The 23,457-nt window shown below is 36.6% G+C and overlaps 1 long non-coding RNA gene and 1 pseudogene across 5 annotated transcripts in view; both read left to right on the top strand.

Annotated features, from left to right (window-relative positions):
- Nucleotides 1-23,457, top strand: part of LOC138142625 (uncharacterized) — a 130,260-nt gene that overhangs the window by 21,904 nt on the left and 84,899 nt on the right. For 2 of the 5 annotated variants that reach the window (XR_011163492.1, XR_011163491.1), the window contains exon 4: nucleotides 41-2,984. The exons of 1 other annotated variant lie outside the window; for it this stretch is intronic. This is a non-coding gene — a long non-coding RNA (uncharacterized lncRNA). Of the gene's footprint in view, nucleotides 1-40; nucleotides 2,985-22,874; nucleotides 23,449-23,457 lie in introns of those variants that run through there. 2 more of the 5 variants (XR_011163494.1, XR_011163495.1) reach the window with 2 other exon arrangements.
- On the top strand, nucleotides 19,141-20,171 carry LOC138142624 (alpha-(1,3)-fucosyltransferase 4-like; annotated as a pseudogene).

The following is a 23,457-nucleotide window of genomic DNA, read 5'->3' as shown; positions in this document are numbered from 1 at the left end:
TCTGTTGATTTTTATGCTTTCTGTGGTTTTTTTTTAATAGGAATGAGTTGTTAACCAGAAATCACAACTCCATGAGACATGTGTAGAAACTGGATTTATTACAAGAGAAATGAACATGCATGTGGAACTTCTTATACCAAGTATGAAGAAGTTTGCAATGCTGCCAAAAACCTTATATGAGTTACAAAAGGGAGTCTTATGGAAGAAGTACAGGACAATCCCTTACCAAATGGGAATGTTATGGGAGGAGGAAGGGAGCAGTAGAGTAGGGGAAAGGACTAGTTCCACCTCACCCCCAAAGAGGGGGAGAAAGGGAGGGGGAGCATGTGTAAATAGTATGGCAAAAACAGCATTCTTTTTCCTTGGGAACTTCTAGCCTATGAGGATATGATGGTCTGTTTATCTCCAAGGGTCCTATCTGTACAAACTGTTTACCTTTCTGGTACAGACTGACTGGCACTTGTCTTGTAAATAGTTTGACTCTCAAGCACACACTAAGAGCTTAGGGGTAGAAGTAACAATCAGCTTAAGACAGGCTTCATCCTTGACTCATTCTGGGCCTCCTGGGTTCAGCGTTTCTGTTTCTGGTGCATATGACAACTCAGGAAGACAGAGGGCAACATGGTGTTGCATTTGTGTAAAAGCTTTTCTCTGTATTTATTCATATAATAAGATGATTTCTGTTGTTTTTTGTCATTAATATGGTCAATTATGTTGATCATTTTCCTAATATTGAACCAGTCTTGGATTTCTGGTATAAATCCTACTTGCTCATAGTGTATGATTTCTGTGATATATTACTTTAATCTCCTTGCTAGCATTTTATTTAAAATATTTAAATCAATATTCATTGGGGAAATCTGTCTCCTTTTCTTCCCCTGTTTTTGCTCTTCTGGTTTAGGTATCAGCACCTTATTTTTGTCAGAAAAGGAATTTGATACGACTCATTCTTTGCCTATTTTCCATGTAGTTTATAAAATATTGTAATTAATTGCTCTTTAAATGCTTCATAGAATGTATTTGCGAATCCATCTGACCTGGGGATTTTTTTCTTAGGGAGCTTGCCTTGTTCAATTTCTTTTTCTGAAAGGGAATTAATTTAAGTATTCTATTTCCCTTTCTCTAAATCTGGGCAATTTTATTTATGTAAATATTTGTCTGCTTCACACAGATTATGAATTTTTTTGGCATATAATTGGGCAAAAATCTCTTCTGATAATTATTTTAACTTCATTTTTATTGGTGGTGGATTCACACTTTTCTTTGTTGATACTGGTAATTTGGTTTACTTCTTTATCTTTTTAAAGAAATAAAATTCACCAGTTATTTATCTATTTTATTGTCCATTCTCCATTAAGCCACCTCCTATTTTCATTTATTAGTTTACTGCTTTTCTTACTTCCAGTTTTATTAATTTCTCCTTGATTTTCACTATTTCCAATTAGGTGTTTAATTACGACTTTTGAATTTTTTCCCTTTTGAGTTTTTGTTTGTTTTTGCCCAGGTCATTGATCTATTTTTTCTCTATTTTATTGATATAAGTGTTTAGAGATATAAATTTTCCCCTAAGTAGTGCTTTGGCTGCATCCCATATATTTTAGTGTGTTGTCTCATTATTTTCATTCTCTTTAGTGAAATTGTTTATTGTTTCTATGATTTGTTTGTTGTTGAATCTATTTCCTTAGAATTAGATTATTTGTTATTTAGTTGATTAGTTTTGTCTGACTCTTCTTCACCCTATTCTCCTTTTAATATTAGGTAATTATAACAAAGCTGAGACAAGTACGATACTAACTAAGTAACAGAATAATATTCCCACAAATCCTTGACCTACTCGTTCTCACATTATTACAAAGAACTAAAGGACCCTGACTTATACAGGAATGTTTATCCTAAATCCTGAGCCTAATAGCTTAATCTTATAGTAACTTAAGATGTTCCAGAATCAAGTATTTAATAGATTTGTTGTTGTATTTTCAAAACTTTTAATTATTGAAACTTGCCAACAAGAATAGGGACAAAACTGTAATGAGGGAACCATCTTCCCAACTTCAGAATGTCAATTTCAGGCAAAACGTGTACCAAGCTGCAATCTGCATTGAGCCAAACTTGAGGTCTTCCAGGTGCTTGCGGGTAGATTCTGTCAGGAGAATCCTACCTCAGCTCATGTGGAACAGTCGTTCTCCCAACCTTCCATACCCATACTTCACAGGCCTTACATACCTGTACCTCATAGGGTCTGGCATCAAGGATCAGTGGTTCAGATAGCTTGGATAGCCTTTCTTAATATCCATACCTGGAGTTAGACTCAGAGGAATAGTCAGTTAACTGTCCCATCAAATCTTAAATAACAAGCTCCAACAATCAGTTTAAGATATGATTATAATCTCACATTGGTTAAGGAACATCTCTAAAGCGAGCCTCAAATAACCTGTATTCATTTCTATATTTATTCTTGTTTATAAAATATCAAATCTCCCATCAGGATTATAACTGATTGTTCTAACATATTTGTATATACTTCCCAAGCTTCCCTATCTTCCTGGGACTATGCTTAATCTGAACTCACACTAAAGTTTCTTTTCTCTCAATTAAAAATATCTCTGATTTAATCCCAACAATTAATTCAGTCATTTGCATTAATACCCAATTACACTTTCATCACTTTGAAACACCTAGTGACTCCATTACACACAATACACATTTACACCTTACTGTCACTTTGAAATCCTAGCCTTAATTTATGGGATAATTGTTCCAAAATTATATTTCCTTATCTAACTGTTAATTAACATCTGCCTTCCTAAATACTTCCTCACTCTTCTCAACATACTTAAACCATCTGATACAAAGGTATCCAGAATACTATTTAGAGACAGGAGGGGCTTAGAAATCCCCATTTATCCCCAAATCTTCTAAACTGTCTTCCATATTTCTAATCAAATCTTTATTTATCTTTCCAAATCTCTCAAATCCATTATCCAGATTATTCAGCTTTCCTTTCACAATTTTTTTGAACTCGTCCTGGTAAACCCAATTGTTAGAGATTCTTTTTACTCTTTTGTACATAGACTTTGCTGCTTCTCAGCAAGTCAAGTTTATTGTTTAGGAGCTTCATAACTAAAACAAGCTCCCTACCCAGGCTGAATGAGCTTGCCTAATAGAGATAATTTCTACAGACTTTGGCAATTTTACAACATCATACAGTAGCAGGAGGACTGTTCTGAATGTGCAGAACTAGTCAAAATAAAATTTTCATCCAGTTTCTTCCTTTCCACATACAGTAATAAATGAACAATTTTAGTTTTTAGCATTAAAAAAATTCCCACAGTTTCATCAAATCATTCTGATTATAAGCAATTAACTACAGATAATATCTAATGCACTAATGTGCAGATTTCTTTACCTGCTGTCCCTCTCTCCCTGCTTCCTTTCCCAGGACTAATAAGATTACTTCCCCATCCTGGATTATAAAATTTTCCTTGTCTCTCTCATCTTGTGTCTCCCATCTTGTTCTCAGTCTTTCCCATAAAACTTCTGAAACTACTTTATTATTTTGGAACCCATAAACACCCCTCTCCAAATCTCGGGGTCTGTCTTTCCTAGCTTTTCTTCCAGGAGACTCACACTGCTTTCTTAATACCCTTTTTGCTTACTTCCTTGCATATAAGACACTTCACAGATTTGTTTAACCACTATATACATATACTTATACATCTATATTTCTTTAAAGCCAGGACACACATTACTCATACTCCCCAATGGACTCCTTGATGTAAAAATTGACAGAATTTCCCTCATGATTTGTTAATTAACCATTTCTCTCCCATCAAGCAATAACCAATGGTCTTGCTCAGTTTCAATCTTCCCAAACTTAATTAAATTTTCCTTTTCAGCTTCTATGAACACAAGTATTGCTTTTGTCTTAGGGATTTGGTGATTCAACACATACATCTTCATAGATTCTGTGGACAGGGCAGCCTCCTTAACTTTCTTGTCTGCTAATCTGTTCCCCATCATCTCATATCAAAGATCTTATAAAACATTTCTTCATAAGAACATTTCCCTTTTTCAAAAACAGTTTATCCTGATATCATTAACTACTATACAATTCCTAAATTCTTTAGTCATTAAATCTTTCCCAAATAATTAACAAAATTTAAACAAGGAGGTTTCACAGGTCTTTTCTTCACATGATTACCAATAATTACCTTTCACAAGCATACTTTTTTAAATACTTGATTTATGTAATAACACCAAATAGCTTAGTTAACAATCTTACAAGTTTAAACAATCTTAACTGAAACTTTATTTTAATACAACTGTTTACCAGTAACAATATCATGAATAATTATCATATACCTGTAATAGTAATGTAATTTAAAGATTCCCTTGTATTGGCTTGGTTTTTGGTTTGATTGTGTTAAAACCCAGAGCTTGTTAATCCCACTTGTGGAATGGACTTGTTGACATGAAAAGAGAGGGCTGAACTGGGAGGAGCTGGTGACATAGATTTGGAGAGACACAAGAGAGAGGCAGAAGAACTTTTTGGAAGCAGCACCCTTTTGGAGGCAGTGAGAGACTGAGAGGATTATTGAGGGCCACTTTGAATTGCCCAGGACTTTGAGAGCTGCCACCCAGAGCTGCCAAGGACTGAGGAGACATGGCTGTTATGCTGGTACTTTGTCTGTCTATTTTGATGTTGTTTTGCCAGATTTGTCCACTGGTGAAAGACAGTACTGTTGTTGCAGAATCTGGGAACCTTGCTGTTGGTTCAGAGCTACTGAGACTGTTCTGCAGACAGAGAGTGAGTACTGTCCACTGGTGAAGGACAGTCCTGTTGTTGCAGAATCTGGGAACCTTGCTGTTCGTTCAGAGCTACTGAGACTGTTCTGCTGACAGAGAGTGAATACTGTCCACTGGTGAAGGACAGTGCTGTTGTTGCAGAATTCTTGTAACCTTGCTGTTGGTTCAGAAGCCCTGAAGAAGGATTTTCTTGTTGTATGTTTACAGAAATCCTGGAAGGGGGTTTTGCTAATGTTTTCAGGGGTCCTAGGACTGTTCTGCAGACATTAGCAAAACCCCCTTCCAGGATTTCTGAAAAAAGAGCCTAGATATTATCCTTCAAGAATTTCTCAAGGAAAATTTCCCTGATATTCTAGAACCAGAGGGCAACATAGAAATTGAAAGAATTCACTGATCACTTCTGGAAAACAAAGATCCCCAAAAGGAAACCCCTAGGGATATCATAGTCAAATTCCAGAGATCCCAGGTCAAGGAGAAAATATTACAAGTTATCAGGAAGAAACAATTTGAGTATTGTGGAAACACAATCAGGATAACACAAGATCTAGCAGCTTCCACATTATGGGCTTGAAGGGCTTGGAATATGATATTCTGGAAGTCAAAGAGCTAGGATGAAAACCAAGAATCACCTACCCAGCAAAACTGAGTATAATGCTTCAGGGGAAAATATGGTCATTCAATGAAATAGAGGACATTAAAGTATTCTTCATGAAAAAAAAAAAACAGACCTGAACAGAAAATTTGACTTTCAAATATAAGAAGCAAGAGACGCATGAGAAGGTAAACAGGACAAAGAAGTCATAAGGAACTTATTAAAGTTGAACTATTTACACTCCTACATGGAAAAATGATAATTATAACTCATGAAATTTTTCTCAGTATGAGGATAGTTGAAGGGAATATATATGCATACACATACACACATATATGTATACATATATACACATATATGTATACATATATAGGTATACATACATATATGTACATATAGGAGGGTGTATGTGTGTATAAATACATGTGTGAGTGTGTATATATGTGTGTACATGTATACATAGACAGAGGGCACAGGATCAGTTGAATAGGAAGGGATGATATCTAAAAAATGAAATTAAGAGCTGAGAGAGGAATATAGTGGGAGATAGAGAAAGGAAGAAATAGAATAGGGTAAATTATCTCATATAAAAGAGGCAAGAGAAACTGTTACAATGGAGGGGAAGACCATGAAGGAGAAAGAGAATGGGTCAACCTTACTCTCATTGGATTTGGCTTGAGGAGGGAATAACATCCACAGTAAATAGGGTGTCTTACCCTACAGGAAAGTAGGGGTGAAGGGGATAAGAGGGAGGATGATAGATGGGAGGGCGGATTGGGGGAGAGGGTAGTTAGAAGCAAACACTTTTGAAAAGGGACAGGGTCAAAGTAAAAAATTGAATAAGTTGGGGGGAGGAATAGAATGGAGGGAAATATAGTTATTCTTTCACAATATAACTACTATGGAAATGATTTGGGTAACTACACATGAAAAACCTATATTAAATTGCTTATCTTCCCAGTGGGGGTGGGTGAGGAGGGAAGTAGGGAAAGTGTCTGGAAATCAAAATTTTAAAAGCATATATTTAAAAAAATGTTTTTTACATGTAACTGGTAGATAAGATATACAGGCACTAGGATATAGAATTCCATCTTGCCCTACTAGATAGTTGCAGTGGATGGGAGAGGATATAAGAGAGAACAGATTGGGTGAATGAGTATTCAGTAGGCTCTGTATCTTGGGGTAGGGGAAAGACTGGGAGAAAGTTTTTAACTCAAAATCTTGTGTAAATGAATGTTGCAAACTAAAAATAAATAAATAAAAGACTTAAAAAAAGAAAAGGAGGATGGGGAATTGAGATGATTATGAGGATACTGTTTCAAAATTCCTTACTCAGTGTCTTGGTTTATTTTCTAACCTAAAGGCATCCTAAAATCTCTTCCCCCCATCATGAAATACCACATAGCCTCCCCCCGGTCCTGGACCACAAAATTCTTTGTCTCTCCCATCCTTATCTTGTGTCAGCTATCTTCCTCATTTAACCTCCATAAAATCTCTATATAAGCATAAATTTAGTAGGCCATCTAAAAATCATACAAAGGATTTTACAAAACATTTCTCCATAAAAGTATTCCTCATTTCTTTAAAAATAGTTCAAAACTCATCCTGATGTTAAGAGGAATAATCACTAAACTTTTATGAAGAAAATCCGTTGAGCAGCTCTAAAATGTTAAGTATTTCTCTCTTCCTTAAACCGAAAATAAGCTTTAAACATTGGAATTCATTACAACTAATTGGTGTAAAATGTCCTTAAGTAACATAAATTCCCAAAGTATTATAACAAACTAAATTCCCAGTTATTACAGAATTCCTAGATATCACAAAGTTCCTAGATTTTCTGGTTACAAAACCTCTTTTACATAATTGACAAAAATTACAGGAGGAGATCTTACAAAGTCTTAGAATAATTACCAAGTTTTCTTTCACAAACATGTTCTGGTAAATGCTTGATTTATATAAAAAACATTTTAACTGAAACTTTTTAAATAAAGACAAAACTTAGAAATTTAAGATTTCTTAAATTATAGCAATTGTCTAATAAGATAACTTAACAGCTTCTTAACCCATTCATTTTCTCTGACAGTACAATTCTTAACATTTAGATAAGAGAAATTGCCTTTTAAACAATATAGATGATTATACAACTGTTTTCAATTCCCTAAACATTATTATATATTATTATTTATTTAAAATGTGAAAGCAACCCATTATCAATTTAGGTTAATGCATTTCTAAATCTCCTTGCACAGGGTATAAACTATAACTTTAAACTACTGTATACGTAGTTTTTTGCTTTTTGGAGGGTAAAGGCAGGGCAATTGGGGTTAAGTGACTTGCCCAAGGTCACACTAGTTTTGTGTTAAGTGTCTGAGGTCAGATTTGAACTCAGGTCCTCCTGACTCCAGGCCCAGTGCTCTATTCACTGTGCCACCTAGCCGCCCCTATATATTTTCATAATAGCCAAGATTTCAAATGGAAAATCTGCTATAATGGTAAATATCAGCAGTATTATTATTACTCATTTATAACCAAATATAACAGTTTCAAATTATCACATTTCTATACAAATACAACAAAATTTAGAAATACAGTATTAACACATTGCAATTGCATTTCCAGAAGTTATTGATCTTATTACTTCTGGCATTTAAAACCTACTTCACATTTATCAGGGATAGAACAATAACCTTAAATTGGAGAGATATTAATAATGTTGTGTCTAACATATGCCAGTCCTTGTGTTAAGCACCTTGCAATCATAATGCCAAATAACAATATGTAAACACTTTAATTACATATATATGTATATATATAGAGACATAGATATAGATATACATTATATATTTAAATCCTATCTGAATAACCTTACTCTTACATCCTTAAAAGGCTGAAGTCCCATCTCCTTTTTGAGACTTCAGATAAAAAAAAAAAACCTGCTTTAGGCATTTCAGCTCCTCACTCCTCTTCTTCTGAGAGGTTTGCAAAAAATTTTAATCAGATTAGCTAAAAGGTTTGGCCCAGATTAAAGACCTAAGGAATTTGAATGAAAGCTAACAATGTGTGGCAGGCTTCCCTTCCAAGCGGGGTCCTGGGGAGCTTAATAAAAGGAGGGAAAAGTTAGGATAACAGCTGACAGGGATGAGTGGATCAAGTGAGGGTTTTGTAAGTGCTGAAGTTTGGCCTTTAGGAGTGCTCCAGACCCCAAAATTCTGACATTCCAGGTACTGCTGAATGAATTACTCTTAAGTCTTCTCTCAACCAAAGTAAAATAAAATTTATTAAAGATTCACCATGATAGGTAGGCTCTAAAGGAGCCTGAGAATTTGTGGTGCTTGTATAGACAAGCATGTCAGAACAATCTGACACATACTGAGTATGAGCTAGATTGAATCTGAGCACCTTCATGGAGGCAAGATGGATCTTATATAGAGAAAGAATGTGGGAGGGATCTAAGGGTGGTCTAGAAGTCTGGAGTAGGGGTCTAGGGAGAGTCTTTAGGAGAAGTCTAAGGAGGATCTTGATGGGACTGGGGTCAGACTCCAAGACCCAAGAGAATAAGATTTAGATGGCATCAAAGATGGTTAATAGCCAGAGGCAATCTGGAGGTAACCGACACTGGAGAGCTAAGTTAGGTTAAGGGTAATAGAAATTCAGTTATATTGATAAAGGAAGGCTTTTGGCCTCTAGGAAACACAAGATCAAGTGGGAAAATTCAAGGAGATTCCCAGAGCCTATACACCATCATAAGAAGAGATGAGGGCATGTTTGTAGGTAATCAGAAATCAGCCATAGAGACAAGGAGAAATTGATCATAAGAGAATATTGATCATAGAGGGTGAAATATGCAGCAGAAGACAGGATGCCATGGGATCACTTCTGCGTGTGCAAATGTATTCCTTGGAAAGGAGAAGGACCAGCTCTTCATGTAGGACAGAGTGAGGGAAGAAGTCTAAGTTATGTAACATGTTGATGATGTGAGAAGAGGCCCTAATGAATGGGCCCAGCCTTTTTCAGGAAAAGTGGTAATGTTGAGGAGTGAGCTGAGAGGGAGCTCTGCAAGTTTTGAAGAGGGAAGAAAAGGTTTGTAAAAACTACTATGATGAAGGGTTTACTGGATTGCTTGGGGAGATATGATTCCTTCAATCAGACCACAGTCGAGATTATATAATAGAAGTTCCATTCAACATCAAGTGAGAAGGAGGAAAGACAGTGTCCAAGGCTAATGCTTGGCAGGGAAAGATCTTCAACAGTGTAAAGGGAAAGAGAGTTATTATTTTTTTCTGACTCTCGAGTAATTCTTTGGTAGTTTGATTGGTATTGCACAGAGTAGGTAGATCAATTTAGTTGGAATCATCATTTTTATTTTACTCTCTTGGCTTACCCATTAGCAATTAGTATTTCTCCAATCATTTATATCTGTCTTTCTTCCTGTGAAGATTCTTTAGCAATTGTGTCCGTATATTTCCCTTGTGTATCTTGACAATTTTATATCATCTGTAGTTATTTTAAATGGAATTTCTCTTTCTATCTCTTCCTTCTGGGTTTTGCTTCCATGTACCAAAATGCTGATGATTGATGTGAGTTTATTTTATGTCCCGTAACTTTTCTGAAATTAGTTGTTCATTATTTTGATTAGTTTATTGCTCGACTCCTTAGGTTTCTCTAGGTGTAAACCAACATATTGCAGGCAAAGAATTACAATTTTCATTTCCTCTTTACCTATGCTTTGTCATTCAGTTTCTTTTTGTCTTATTACTATAGGTACCATTGATACATACAGTTTTGGATAGACAAAGAATCAAGCATTGAGGTGTAGTAACAGTGGTAATTACAACAGCAACAATGAGGCAAGGTTGCCTAGTGACAAAAAGTCTATTCATAATAGTAGGGCTTCATGGTTTTGTTTTCTGCTTGTACAGAACCTGAGCTCAGGAGCCATTAGTTCTCTGGCTTACCTGCAGCAGAGTTTATCCAGAGGGGGAGCACAAAGGACTATTGTTATGCCAAGCTCAGGGCACATATTGCTTGCTGGACCTTAGCTCTGGAAAACAAGGTGTCTTCTAATAATAAGAAAGTAGAGGAACAAAAAGAGGAGTGGTTTTGAGGTGGGGATCCTGACATTTCTCCCTTTTGGTCAATGGAAGAGGTTCTAAAAGAACATCTCCCATTCTGGCCAAGAAAGGAGAGGCAGGTATAAGCCAAGATGCTATGAGAGGAATTGCAGAGGAAGATATTGTGGGAAGAGAAACAGACATTTGCAAGTATTGTAGTATCAAAGGCAGCCGCTAGGAGAGCAGACGATAAAAAGTTGGAAGAGCAGAGTTAAAGCATGCCCACCTAGAGATAGCAAACTTGGTAGCTTTACCAAGGGAGATCATAGTGGTAGACACAGCTGCAAGGCAAATCTTATTGGTCTTCAGTAAATTTGAGGTCCTGAGGTGCTAGTGTTGAAATGAGAGTGTCAGCAGAAGAGGTGTTCTTAGAGGCAATGATATTAAGCAGGTTATCAGCAGTAGCAATTTGGGGAGAGGCAAGCCCAGGACAAACTGAGAAACATGGGAGTTTCTGGAAGTCACCATGGGACTCAATAAAAATGGAGTTTAGCCACAGAGATTGGGAGGAGATCGTTTTGTTGGGCCAAGATGAGATGTTGAGTTGAGGGATAGCTGTGGGCTTAAGTACTGGTGAACTTGGGGGTTAAGGTGTTAGCCCTTCCCATCAGCAATGTTGGAGAATAGTTGAAGAATGGCATGTTTATCCCAGGGTGTTTGTTCCTTGAGGGTCCTATCAGGGAAGTGCACACTAGGTATTGTTGCAAAAGTCCCAACAGGGTAAAGAGTTTGTGCAAATAGAGCAAGAGCTCTTGCCTAGTTATTGTCTGTACAAGCAGAAACAAAAAGGAAGCCAAAAATGTCGAGGGATAAAATACTACTGTACACATAACAAAAGGGAAGAGAAAACAACTAGGAGAGTATATTCATCCCTCATCTGGAATCTCGGGACAGCTGTCTTGTCTGGATGTTGGCTACATCTGGGTTCATACTAGGTGAGCCCTGAGGTCCCCAGAAGGTCCTGCCATTCACTCAGGAATGGGAGCTTTCTTCAGATGATCCAAGAGTCCACACCCACAAATTTGATAGCTGTGGGAATAGTCAGAAGGACCTGGTAGGATCCCTTAGATTGAGGGCAGAGGAGTGAATAGATGCAATTTCCTGAATTCAGAAAAGGAAGTGTCCAACTCCCCAAATATCTGTAACATGGGGGAAAAATGACTGATTGATCAGTATGAGGCCACTTTTCAGTTGCTTGAGATGTACAATTATGAAGAAAATCCTTACATCAATTTTTGGATCTGAGCTTTTGGTTAGCCGTTGGTTAAAGGTCTCTAAAGAGCTTATAAAGATGGTCCAGTTTCACAGTCATTCAGGGCTAAGTTCAAACAATACAATGAGGTTTTCTCCGAATTCTAATAATTGAGTAACATTTTCTCACATGGCAGAGGCTGCACTAGACCTGTAATTTGATAGAAACTAAGTTAGTTCCAGGATTGAGTCACAAAATGGAATCAGTGTGGTTCACTCAATGTCCACTATTATCCACTTGCTATACTAATACCCTTAATTCACTCAATTTTCTCTTTGTTTTTGACTTATAGGGGAGTGGGACAACTCCTTCTCTCCATGTATCATGTATCTATAAGCCAAATCTAAAAGGTTACCTTAAATTTATAATTATAATTACAGGTTACAGATTAAACCACTTAGAGAGCTCATAATGGGCTAGTTTTGAGAAGGGACTCTGTGTCCACACCTCAGGCCACAGATGGAAATGTGTACTGGTCTCAAGCCCAAAAAATATTCTTGGAGGAGCTCAAAAAAGATTTAAAAAGCCAAATTAGGGATGTAGAAGATTAATTTAAATCTACAGTGACCAAATTAGAAAAAAGTCTCACTGAAGAAAACAAATCCTTAAAAAGTAAAATTAGTGAACTAATAGGAGAAAATACCTCCCTAAAAAAAGACCTTCAAAAACTAACTGAAGAGAGCAATTCACTAAAAATTAGAATCAGTCAAATTGAAGCTCAGGACTCTATGATGCACTAAGAGTCAATCAAACAAAACATGAAGATTGAAAAATTGGACAAAAGCATAAAATATCTTACTGGAAAAATAGCTGACCTGGAGAACAGATCCAGGAGAGATAACAAGAATTATTGGTCTACTGGAAAGCCGTGATGAAAAAACCATCCTGGACAACATCCTCCAAGAGAGTGTCAAAGAAAACTGTCCTGATGTCCTAGAATCAGAAGGTAAAATAGTTTTTGAAAGAATTCACCAGACTTATCCTGAAGGAGATCCCAAATTGAAAACTCCAAGAAATATAGTAGCCAAATTCTAGAATTACAAGATTAAGGAGAAAATACTGCAAGCAGCCAAAAAGAAATAATTCAAATACTGTGGAAGTACAGTCAAGATTAGACAAGACCTAGCAGCTTCTACATTAAAAGACCAGAGGGATTGGAATTTGATATTTCATAAGGCAAAAGAGCTAGGACTGCAACCAAGGATTAACTACCTGGCAAAACTGATCATAATCTTTCAAGCAAGGAGATGGTCATTTAATGAAATAAGGGATTTCCAGACTTTCCAGAAGAAAAAGCCAAAGCTCAATAGAAAGTTTAATCTCCAGTTACAAGAATCAAGAAAGACAGAAAAAGGTAAATAAGGAAAAAACACACTCACACATGCACACATGCACATAACTTGGGATGCAATAAGAGCAAAATATTTACATCCCTATATGAGAAGGTGATAATTGTCAATGTCAAAATTTATATGATTATCATGAACTTTGAAAGATTTATATATATATAGAGGGTGTGGGTATAAATGAACTAATCTGATGATAAAAACACCCTTATTAAGGGAGTCAACGGGACTATAATTATGCCATATGAAGAGGCATAAAAACACACTATAGTAGAGGGGAAGGAAAGAGGGAGAGGAACATCATTTGAACATTATTCTCACTGGTCTTGGTTCAAAGAGGTATCAACATAATCAGTTAAGTTTCAGATTCTAATGTGAAAAGACATGAAAACTCATTAAATAGAGAGAAAGGAGGGAGGGAGAGGAGCACTATATGAAATTTACTCTCATTGCTTTGGGGTGAAAGGGGGAATAATATACTCTGATAAGTATAAAAATGTATTGTGTCCTATAGCAAGTAGGAGGGTAAGACGGGAATAAGAAGGGGGGAGATAAGAAGGGAGGGAAATAGTAGTAAAAGGAGAGGGTAGGTAAAGAAGGGGGGTCATAGGGAGGGAACAGTGAGGGAGGTGGTGGTCAAAAAGAAAACATTTAAGGAGGGAAAAGAAGGAAGAAATAAAAAAAAACCATAAGCAGGTAAGGGAATAGGATGCAGGGAAAGAGACAGATAGTCATCATTACTGTGAATGGGATGAACTCTCCCATAAAACAGAGGTGGATAGTAGAATGGATTAAAATCCATAATCCTATAATATGCTGCCTATAAGAAACACATTTGAAACAAAGAGATACCCACAGGGTAAAGGTAAAAGGCTGGAGTAGAATATATCATGTTTCAGCTAAAGTAAAAAAAAAAAAAAGCAGGAGTAGCAATTCTTATCTCAGATAAAGCAAAAGCAAAAATAGTTCTAATTAAAAGATATAAGGAAGGAAACTATATCCTCCTAAAAGTCACTATAGAGAATGAAGCAATATCATTACTTAACATAGATGCACCAAGTGGTATAGCTTCCAAATTCCTAGAGGAGGAGTTAAGGGAATTAAGAGGAAGAGATAGATAGCAAAACTATACTAGTGGGGGACCTTAATATCCCCCTCTCTGAACTTGATAAATCTAACCTCAAAATAAACAAGACAGAAGTTAAGGAGTCAAATAGAATTTCAGAGAGGCTAGATATGATAGATCTCTGGACATATTAAAAGGGGATAAAAAGGAATATACTTTCTTCTCAGTGGTTCATGGCACACACTCAATATGATAAAAAAAGAAAAAAGAAAATCAAATTATGAGTATCAACAATAAAAGGGTGAATCTACCTCCAAGGAAGAGGAAATCAAAACAATAATTAGGAATTATTTTTCCCAATTGTATGCACATAAATTTGACAATCTTAATGAAATAGATGAATACTTACAAAAGTATAAGTTGCACAGATTAACTGAAGAGTAAGTAAATTACCCATATAACTCCATCTCAGAAAAAGAATTTGAACAAGCCATCAGTAAACTCTTTAAGAAAAAAATCTCCAAGGCCAGATAGATTTACTAGTGAATTCTAATCAAACATTTAAAGAGCAATTTATTCCAATACTCTACAAACTATTTGGGAAAATTAGTGAAGAAGGAGTCCTACCAAATTCTTTTTATGACACAAATATGGTACTGATACCTAAATCAGGAAGAGATAAAATAGAGAAAGAAAATTATAGACGAATTTCCCTCATGAATATAGATGCAAAATTTTTAAATATAATATTAGCAAAAACTGCAGCAACTTATCACAAGAATAATACACTTTGATCAGGTAGGATTTATTCCAGGAATGCAAGGATGGTTTAATATTAGCAAAACCATCAGTATAATTGATCATATCAACAATAAAACTACCAGAAACCACGTGATTATCTCAATAGATGCAGAAAAGGCTTTTGAGAAAATACAACATCCATTACTATGAAAAACACTAGAAAGTATAGGAATGAGGGGAGCCTTCCTTAAAATAATAGGTAGCATCTATTTAAAGCCATCAGCAAGTATTATATATAATGGGGATAAGCTAGAAGCATTTCCAATAAGATCAGAGTGAGACAATGGTGTCCACTATCACCTCTCTTATTCAATCTGGTACTGGAAATGTTAGCAGTAGCAATTAGAGATGAAAAAGAAATCAAAGGAATCAAATTAGGCAAAGAAGAGACCAAGCTATCACTCTTTACAGATGATATGAGAATCTCTAGAGAATCCTAGAGAATCATGTAAAAACAACTTGAGGTAATAAATAAATTTGGCAAAATTGCAGAATATAAAATAAACCCATATAAATCCTTGGCATTTCTATATATTCCTAACGAAATCCAACAGCAAGGGATAGAAAGAGAAATCTCATTTAAGGTTACTGTAGACATTATAAAATATTTGGGAATCTACCTGCCAAAACAAATCAGGACCTATATGATCACAACTACAAAACGTTTTTCACACAAATAAAGTGAGATCTAACTAAGTGGAAAAACATCAATTGCTCATTGCTGGGTCGAGCTAATATAATAAAAATTACAATTTTACCTAAATTAATTTACATATTTAGTTGCATACCAATAAATTTACCAAAAAACTACTTTATAGAGCTAGAGAAAATAGCAACAAAATTCATTTGGAAGAACAAACGGTCCAAAATATCAACGGAATTAATGAAAAAATGCTTGGGAAGGTTGACTAGCTGTACCAGATTTTATTCTGTATTATAAAGCAGTTTTCATCAAAACTACTTGTTACTGGCTGAGGAATAGAGTAGTGGATCAGTGGAATAGATTGGGCACACAAGAATCAGCAGTCAATGACTATAGTAATCTATTGTTTGATAAACCCAAAGACCCCAGTTTTTGGGATAAGAACTCACTATTTGACAAAAACTGCTGGGAAAACTGGAATATAATATGGCAGAAACTGGGCATAAACCATTATCTAACACCAAATACCAAAATCAATTTTTAAATGGGTGCATGATATAGGTATAAATGCTGATTTTATAAGCAATCTGGGAAAGCAAAGAATAGTTTACCTGTCAGATTTGTGGAGCAGGGAAGACTTTATGACCAAACAAGAACTAGAGAGCATTATAAAATGCAAAATGGATAATTTTGATTACATTAAATTGAATATCTTCTGTACAAACAAAGCCAATGCAACCAAGATTAGGAGGGAAGTGGGAAATTGGGAAAGAATTTTTACAACCTATGTTTCTGATAAAGGACTAATTCCTAAAATATACAGAGAATTTAGTCAAATGTATAAGAATAGAAGTCATTCCCCATTTGATAAATGGTGAAAGGATATGAACAAGCAGTTTTCAGAGGAAGAAATTAAAGATATTTATAAGCATATAAAATGCTTTAAATTACTCTTGATTAAAGAAATGGAAATTAAAACAACTCTGAGGTACCACATCTCACCAGTCAGATTGGCTAATATGTCAAAACAGGAAAATCACAAATGTTGGAGAGGATGTGGAAAAATTGGAACACTAATACATTGCTGGTGAGTTATGAACTGATCCAAACATTCTGGAGAGAAATCTGGACCTATGTTCAAAGGGCTATAAATAATTTCATACCCTTTGATCCAGCAATACCACTTCTAGGGTTGTATCACAAAGAGATCATAGAAGTGGGAGGAAGACCCATATGTACAAAAATATTTATAGCAGCTTTTTGTGGTGGCAAAGAATTGCAAATTCAGAGGGTGCCCATCAATTGGGGAATGGCTGAACAAGTTGTGGTATATGAATGTAATGAAATACTATTGTGCTATAAGAAACAAGGAACAGATGGTCTTCATATTTACCTGGAGAGTCTTATACAAACTGATGGTGAGTGAGAAGAATAGAATCAGGAGAAATTTGTACACAGTTACAGACACAACTTATGTTTGATGACCAACTTTGATAGATTGGACTCTTCTCAGCAATGCAGGGTTATAAGGCAACCCCAAAAGACTCATGATGGAGAGAGATATTTATATCCAGAGAAAGAATTAGAAAGAACTGAATTTGAATCCAGATTGAAGCAAACCACTTGATCTTTTTCTTTTTCTTGTTTGGTTTTGTTTCCTCTTTCCCATTGTTCATTCCATCTGATACAATCTTTCTTTATAACCTGACTAATTTCTAATGTGAAAGTATTTGCAGATCCTATACTCGATTTTATGCCATTATGGGCGGTGGAGGGGAGGGAGGGAGAGTAAATTTGAAACTCAAGTAATTGTGGATCTGAATCTTGTAAACTGAAAGTAAACAAACAAATTCATAAAGATCAAAAAATTAATGAAAAAGAGTCTAGAAACTATCTTTCAAGAAATTCTCAAGGAAAGTTGCCCTGATATTCTAGAACCAGCGGGCAAAATAGAAATTGAAAGAATTCACTGATCACCTCTTGAAAAAGATCCCAAAGAGAAAACTCCTAGGACTACCAAAGCCAAATTCCAGTGATCCGAGGTCAAGGAGAAAATACTGCAAGCAGTCAGGAAGAAACAATTTGAGTATTGTGGAATCACAATTAGGATAACATAAGACCCAGCAGCCTTCTACATTAAGGGACTGAAGGGCTTGGAATATGATATTCTGGAGGTCAAGGGAGCTAGGACTAAAACCAAGAATCACTTACCCATCAAAACTGAGTATAATCCTACAGGGAAAAATATGGTCATTCAGTGAAATAGAAGACTTTCAAGTATTCTTGATGAAAAAATCAGAACTGAACAGAACATTTGACTTTCAGATACAAGAAGCAAGAGAAGCACGAGAAGATAAACAGGTAAAAGATATCATAAGGCACTTATTGAAGTTGAGCTATTCACATTCCTACATGGAAAAATGATAATTGTAACTCATGAGACTTTTCTCAGTATGAGGATGGTTGAAGGGAATATATATGTATATATGTATACATATATATGTATGTATAGGAGGTTGTATGTGTATATAAATATATATGTTTGTGGGCATATGTATGTTCATGTATACATAGATGGCACAGGATGATTTGAATGTGAAATGATAATATCTAAAATATTCCTCACGAGAGGAATATCTAAATGATAATATCTAAAATATTCCTCACAAGAGGAATGTATTGGGAAAAGGAGAAAGGGAGAGATAGATTAAGATAAATTATCTCATATAAAAGAGGCAAGAGAAAATTGTTACAATGGAGGGGAAGAACAGGAAGGTGAAAGGGAATGGGACAACCTTACTCTCATTGAATTTGACTTAAGGAGGGTATAACATACACACTCAATTGGGTATCTTACCCTACAGGAAAATAAGCGAGTAGGGGATAAGAGGGGGGAGGATAGAAGGGAGGGCAGATTGGGGGAGAGGGTAGTTAGAAGCAAACATTTTTGAAAAGGGATTCAGTCAAAGGAGAAAATAGAATAAGTGGGGGGCAGGATAGGATGGAGGGAAATATAGTTAGTCTTTCACAATATGACAATTATGGAAATGATTTGGTTAACTACACATGTACAACCTATATTAAATTGCTTATCTTTCCAGTGGGAGTGTGTGAGGAGGGAAGAAGGGAAAAATTTGGAACTTAAAATTTTAAAGACAAATGTTTAAAAAACATTTGTTTTTTCACATGCAACTGGGAAATAAGATATACAGGCACTGGGGTATAGAAATCCATCTTGCCCTACTAGGAAGTTATGGGGCATGATGGGTGAGGATGTAAGAGAGAACAGTTTGGGGAAACAGGTATTCAGTAGGCTTTCTCTTTTGGGGTGGGCAGTAGGGGAAAGATGGGGAGAAAAAAATGTAACTCAAAATCTTGTGGAAATGAATTTTGAAAACTAAAAATAAATTAATCAATTAAAATTATATATGTATATATATATATATATATATATATATATATATATATATATATATATATATATATATATACACACACACACACTAATTTATATACCAACTCTAAAAAAAAAGAAAGTGGGGTTACCATCCTGATGTGGTGGAATCCCTTCCGGGACAGATCCCCCAGTCTGGGTTCAGTCTGCCCGCACCTATTTAACCTGAGTGGCTGCTGCCAGCTCACTAACAGGACAACCTATTGGCAACTCCCAACCTATTGGTAATTCCATCACTGAGACCTTGTGTGGACCCATAACTGGCACCCACCATCAAGTGAGTCCAGAGACAAGCTGGAACTGGACACAGCAGAAACTAAAGGAGTAGACACAGCCTTGATGAACGACCAGCCAGCTAGACCCCCTGGACAGCAGTATGTGTGGATGAACTTTGAGTCCCCTTCCAACTCCCCAATACTAGAGAGCTTTGATGGCAACCTTTTCAGCTGGACACTGTCCCATCTGTCTTTGTGCCCTACAGAAATCTGTACTCCAGGAGCATCCTGCAGGAGCAGCCTTCAGGGCTGTTCCCATCGCTGGCCTGAAAGCAGGGATTGGTGACCTGGGTGGTCAACCACTGGAATGAGGGGCAGGCCTGGGTCAGATACTACCATGAGCTGTACCACTACCTGAAAGTGGATGTGTATGGCCACAGTGGTCCTGAACAGCCAGTGCCAGAACCTGGGCTCCTGCACATGGTGGTAAATTCTATCTGTCTTTTGAGAACTCTAAACACCTAGACTACATCATGAAGGAACTGCAGTGAAACTCATTCCTGGCTGGGACAGTGCTGGTGGTGTTGGGGCCCAGCCGGGCCAACTATGATAGCTTTGTGCCTCAAAATACCTTCATCTACATGGAAAACTTTCCCAATGCTGCTGCCCTGGTCACCTACCTTCACTTCCTGGATCAAAACCAGAATGAGTAGAAGTGCTATTTTGACTGGTGCTGGAGTTATGCTGTGCACTTCTTGTCCTTCTGGGACAAGCCCTGGTGTCAGACCTGCCAGGCTTTGCAGATTGCTGGAGACCAAGCCAAGAAAATTACCAACTTGGTTGCCTGGTTTTGGAGATAAGACATCACTAGGCCAGGGTCTGGGGTTGCCAAGCATTTTGCAAAGGATTTTGCATAGCCTGATAATCTGCAAATGATACTGTTTGTAACAGGAAGACTCCTAAAAGTTCTCACATCTGGTACTTGCTGCCCAGCTTCCACACAACTGGTGTTTTAAAGTGGAGCATTTGAGTTCTTTTAAAATGTAAAAGGGTGAAGAGAGAAACTTGTGTCTTCTCAGTCACCCAAAGTGTGTATGTGACCTATATAGGGTAAGCAATGCAGCTAGCTCATTGACCACTCTTGAGGCAGGCCACCAGATTCCTCAGTGGTCACAAAGTGCCTTATTACAATGGAAAGCCATCTCTTTACTAAGTGCCTTAAAGTTTCTAGCAGAGAGTCAAGATAGTGAAGCTCATTCATTTCATGTCCTATGAGTATTTTTGAAGAAACTGAGAATATTAATTCTGAAGAGGAGAAGACTTAAGCAGAACTTTCAAGTATTTGAAGGGTTTACCTAGTAGAAGAGAAATTTTATTCTTAGTGACTTCATAGGATAGAACATCATAGGATAGAACAAGGAGCTGTGGTTAGAAGTTACCAAAACAAAGTTTAGCTTTATCTATGGGGTAATGCCTAACAATGAAAAATAGAGCTATACAACAGTTGGAATGGGCCCCCTCTGAAGGAATGGTGAGTTCTCCCTTCCTGGAGGTCTTCAAGCAAAAGGCTGAATGTTTCTATTGCAGAGGGGATTCCAATTCTGAGCCATGCTGCCTGGAAGTTAAGCTGACCTTCCTGAAGAAGCTATTAGAGTCCTAGCCATCAACTATTGTATCCTGTCTTCTAAATAGAGAGAAACCAGATGAGATGGAGAGGCGTAGGAAAAATATAGTAATGAGTTGTTGAGGGCCAACTCAATTAGGCAGGTAGAAGCAGCCAGCTTCTTGCAGCTGCTCCCAGGCCAACTGGATGCTGGCTCGCCATTCTCTATGATGTGCAAGAGAGCACACTGAATTCTTGCTCACCCTAAAAGTAGTGATGCAAAGGGAACTAAGTAAAAGGGAATGTACAGCCCATCTAGTGTGAAATGGGAATACTAGATAAAGAATGGACAAGATAGCCTTCAAGTTCTACCTCATGTTATGGGAACATAATGACTGATAGTTACCTTCTTTGTCTCTGCATTCTATGAAAGCCTTGCTTATTGTATCAATAAACGAAGTTCTATCCTGAACTTCCCACCTGACCTAGTTCATCTCACATCTCTGCTCACACCTGATGCTGGTAATCAAGTGGCCTCTGGCAAATGGTGCCCAACATGGGGCAAATAGAGACCCGAAAGGAAGGTTGCTGCAGAGATGCTCTTACCAAATCGAGCTCCACGAACAAAAAAGGGGGCAAGGGGACATAAGTACACAAGGTAAAGGTACACTTTTTAGTTATTTTGTTTCACCAGACTTACCTCAGGGAATTTCAAAACTTTCTGTCACCATGGGTCACATGTATGGGGTACAGTTCAAAGATCAGGAACAGTATTTTGAAGTATTAAAGAAAGTAGTGAAAGAAAGGGAGTTTACTGTCAAGAAGGAACAACTAGAGGAGTTTTGGGTATATGTGGAATATTGTTGCCCCTGGTTTCCAAAGAATAGTACAGTGGATTTGATAAAATGGGAGACAGATGAGTGAGAGACTAAAAGAGGAAGGACTCCTCCAGCATTTTCCCATTTCTTCCTTTTTTCTATGGAATATATTAAAGATAAGTTTAACATTAGAAATGAAAGTACCAAGGATGGCTTGAAATGTCTTGTTTTTGCAGATCTCTTTTCTGTGAGTAAATTCTTCCTGTCGTTTTCTGTATCTTTCTGTTTTGCTTTTGTGTCTCTGTGTGAGTGTGAGTAATATGACACCCTGTAAGGTTTAAAATGCAGCTGGATTGCTGGACTTTCCTTGGAATGCCATTATCTCCTTCACTAATCGCCGTTAACCCACGGGGAATTAAATCTAACTATATTTTGCAGAAGAATGTGACTCATTATCCTCTCTTTGGTAAATTATCATATATACACGTTACAATAGATTATTTTTATTCTTTTACTTTTGCTTCCCTTCAGACAGGGGAAGCAGTAAAAAATGTAATTAACAATATCTTACAGTCTTTTGCTTCAATGGGCATTCCAAAACAATTGAAAACTGATAATGCCCCTGCCTACATTAACAAATTATTTCAATCTTTCTGTGATCATTTTTCAAATAAAATTAGTTACAGGCATAACCCTTATAATCTTGACAGATGGAATAAAGATATTAAAACCTATTTACAAAATATAAAAAAGGGGGGACTTGGATTGATATGCCACAAAGACATCTAGCTACTGCTTTATACACCTTAAAATATATATTAAAAAAAAATATATATATATATATATATATATATATATTTTTTTAAAGCAATCAGGGTTAAGTAACTTGCCAAAGGTTACATGGCCAGTTATTATTATTTTTGTGTGGGTGCCGAGTATCGGAGGCTGGAACCAATCCCAGGTTTCCCGACACTGGGGCCAGCACTCTTACTCACTGTACCACCTGGCCGCCCCACCTTAAAATATTTTAAACATCACTTATAATGAGTATACACCAGCAGAAAAACAATCTGAAATAGTACATACTCCCCATATGAAGGTAATGTGGAGAGATCCCCAAACAAAGATAGGGGAAGGGCCTGACCCATTACTAATATGGGGGAGAAGTTATGTTTGTATTTTTCCAGAAGTCATGGAACGGCCAGTGTGGGTGCCCAAAAGAAATGTCAGGGCATGTACTCCAACTCACCCAGGAGATGAAAGAGCTCTGGCGACAGAAGAAATCATGAAGATGGAACATGGAAAAATAGAAGAAGACGTCTCCTAATGCAGCCACTACAAAAAAGCTGTGCCCACATGGGGTCAGTTTGAACATTTATCACATCAAGCCAAAGAACTGAAATCTTTACCCCAGGATTTGTGTTTCTTACTATGATCACCCTATGATCAATACAAACTGGACTTGTTACATCCTGATTTAAATCCTGAGACACATGCCCCTATCACATCCATTGTTTCATATATAACCTATAACTACATGTAATATACCCCATCAGCTTTCCTTACTTCTACTAATGGAAATCATTTACAGATGATATAAGTCAATATTACACTTTATTGCAATATAACCTGCTTTAACTGTACTCTTTTTTTCCCTCTCTTTTTTTTTTTATCAAATGCTTTATTTACTTCTAGTTTACACCATGTTGTTCAGATCCCCCTAGGAGCTGAAGCTTTAAGTATGTATTTT

This window comes from Petaurus breviceps, unplaced genomic scaffold (assembly GCF_028583685.1).
Source record: "Petaurus breviceps papuanus isolate PSGF00001 unplaced genomic scaffold, PetGlider_PUasm1.0 90601, whole genome shotgun sequence".
Lineage (NCBI taxonomy): Eukaryota > Metazoa > Chordata > Mammalia > Diprotodontia > Petauridae > Petaurus > Petaurus breviceps.
Note: the sequence above shows the minus strand (reverse complement) of the source record. Positions and strands in the feature narration are given on the sequence as shown.